Source organism: Amia ocellicauda, chromosome 7 (genome assembly GCF_036373705.1).
Source record: "Amia ocellicauda isolate fAmiCal2 chromosome 7, fAmiCal2.hap1, whole genome shotgun sequence".
Taxonomy (NCBI): domain Eukaryota; kingdom Metazoa; phylum Chordata; class Actinopteri; order Amiiformes; family Amiidae; genus Amia; species Amia ocellicauda.
The window spans coordinates 26,926,497-26,929,843 of NC_089856.1; positions in this window are offsets into that span (position 1 = coordinate 26,926,497).

A 3,347-nucleotide genomic window follows, 5' to 3' on the forward strand; every position below is an offset into this window, starting at 1 on the left:
TCAAAGCTATTCCATATCTTGTATTTTTTCAGTTTGAAAGCCTTTATCTTGTTATTAAAATGTAGGGTGCAGGTGAAACGAATTGCTGCGTCCTCGGTGCAGGCCCTGGTCACCGTTATTCCACATGAGTAAACAAACAGCGCGGCAGCCGGGAGAGGAGGCTGACTGACCCCACTGCCGCCCCTCACTGAGTGGGTGGCCTGTGTGGAGCAGCACTGAGTCCCTTTGTTGGAGCAGAAAAGAGGGAGGGGCTGCCATTTTTGTTTTATTTTTATTTTTCCCCCCCCACAGCCTGCCTGCTATAGAGACAGGTTTCAGAGGCTAGTCTCTACCCACCCAGCTGCTTTCACCAACAATTTGATTGAATTAATTTGTAATCTTGTTTTTTAAATGATGAACTGGTCCTGGGGATGGGAATATTTTCATGGAATAAGGGGGCACATAACCTTCTTCCTTGTTTGTGTTGTGTTGCCAACCTAGTGATCTTTTTTTTTATCTCCCAAGCAGAAGAACCCTATGTAAATAATTGTTTCAAGAAATAAATTATTAAAAAATATATATATGCCTCAGCCCAACCTGACCTTGGGTATGCATCTGCAATAAGTGGTAAATTATATGTACATTCCTTAATACGCAACTGGTAAATTCGATTTAAGAAAAAATACACAGTATGAAGCCTTCTTCCTTTTCTTGGCCATGATGTATTTCATCTTCCATCACAAACACTAGAAACTTGTTATGAGGGGGTGAAAGAAATTACAAAATGAACATATTTCAATAGATTCAGTAGTTAGCATAATTTACTATGTTCCACTATAGTTGCTATATATATATATATATATATATATATATATATATATATATACTTTTTTTCTAAATTATATTAAGAAATATTTAATGTATTAACTAATAAAGATTTATATTCTCTTTGTATATATAGTAGTATATATGAGATATGTTGGTACAAATAATCTTGAAAAGGTTATATAGATAGAACCAGCAAAGATGGGTAGGTGCAGGGGGGGGGATGGACCCCCCAAATTTACAAATTTTCATAAAGAAATGCAACAAAACAACAAAAAATAAAAAGGTTTTTGTATACTTGTTTTTTCAAACCTGTAACGGGTGTAAACATTTGTTTCGGGAGTGTGGACAAGCTAAAGCCCATAGTTTGAAGCTGACAGAATATTGTTGTGTTTTGTTACTTCCCTGTAACCCATTACTAGATTGTAAAGAGGGTCCCTTTGCTCAGTGGTTATTAAGACTGTTGTTTAAATGTGTGAGATGATGCAAGAAGCATGTGAAGTCAGATTTCTCAAGTTTTTATTTTGTATTTTACCCTTATTTATACATCTATTTAAAAGTAACCATTTTACTCCAGTGTGTTACACAATCCTTAAACACTGTTGCACACAAGTGATTATTCAGAATTAATAATGAAATTAAATGCTGTAGAGAAAAAAACAAAACAAAAATGTTTTTAAATAAAAGACACAAATTGTCCTGAGAGAGTCTCTTGAAGCAAAGCGTTGTCTCAAGTCTCAAGAATGCCGCTTACTGACGTCTGTTATTTCAGTATCCAAATGTGTGCACTTTGAACGGTTAAGTCCAGGCAGTTAGTGTGCAATCCCAATCTGTGTCACTCAGTACATATTTTAACGGTAACCCATTAATCGTTATGTAGACAGCTGTAGGGGAGGCAAATTAAAATTCTGATTCGTACATTTCATATAGGTATATGGCTAAAGCCGGGTATTTTTTAATCCCATTGAAGAAAATTCAAAATATTATCTAATTCAGAGAGTTAAGAAAATGCAAACAATGATTGGACCACAAAGCCTAAGTAACTCACTTAACTCACCCCAGGTTCCCCCAGCTTCAGTAATAAAGCACTGGGCTTATGTTTTCAAAGCAATGTGCACAGGAGATATTCTCAAATCACTTGGTGTTCCTGTTTCATCTATTTATCAAAATAATTGTTTTTTCATTATCTGAAGCAAATTTTATTTAAAGGTAATCTCAGTAATTCATTTTTGTCCTTCTCCACAAATCAAACTGCCATAGGTTACATAAACTTCATTTATAAATGGGCTTGCTACTTTGTAACCATTTGTAATGAGAGAAAAGGGATAGGTCCTTCTCCCCTATTGTGTTATATATATAATTGCCCCTATAGAATATATTAGAAAATAGATAATTTATTCCATGTATTCCATTATATTAAAACTGCTTTAACGAAACAATTAACTTTTAACTAATTATTTTCTGCTCTTACAAAATGTACAAATGTAGCAAGCTTATTTATAATCTAATCAGATGTGAAGAAAAGGTCTTGAGAATAGGATTATAACAAACTGTATTTGTTAAGTTTACAATGTGAACTACAAATGATAATCAGTATTATGTTTAACCTGGTTATAAATACCTCTAACATCAGAATCTAACATAATGCCATTTTTGTACTTCATTTAATTTAATTTAATGTATAGTCTCTGGACTCTGTATTTCTTCTCTCTGCAGCCTTCTTTTACTGTTAAATATTCTGGGTGAGTGTGTAAATTGCCTGTTGTCCACCCGAGGGCGCCCTTGGTCTGCTTTATAGTGGATCTTTCCAGTGTGCCCAGATTTGGAAAGGAGCTCTTTTTACTTTAGAATTAACTCCTGTCTACCGAGTAAAGCACAGGTCAGTAGCACCTGCAGTGTTAAGAAAATACAGATGTATATATTTTAAAGATGTTCAGTACATGTCTATGTTGTTTAACTGCTCCAATATAGGCCTGTCGTGGTAAGCAGACTTTTACCCTTTGTAAATATAAACAGTTCTAACTATAGGCATGGATTTTTTTCAAGGTCAAATCCTGAAAGTAAAACTATTTAAAAGAACTACCACAAAATATGCTAATACAACTGTCTCCTCACCAATACTAGCTATTTGTTTTTCTTTCTAATTGCATATTGACATGTTTGCAAATTATCTGCAGATTGTCGAGAAAAACCTGTCTCCCTGTTTTGAATGACCTCGTAGGAATATGACTCGCCTGTTTCAGACATTTTTGTATTGATTTTAAGCTGTACAATTCTTTTAGTTCTGACTGACATGGTTAGTCACAAACCTACAGATTCTGGGGTGGTGGTTTCCTTATCTGGCTTTTTAAAAGAATGGTTCAATTTGATACATAAAATTCTGCTTACACTTTAATGGACTGGTTGGCGTTATTAAAAAAAAAAAAAAAAAAAGTATAAAATAGCTATATGACTCATTATGGCTTTGTAATCATTTGAAATATATTTTTTTTTAATTGCTGTTAAAACACAAAGCAAAAACAGTGTCTATATATGACCATTGC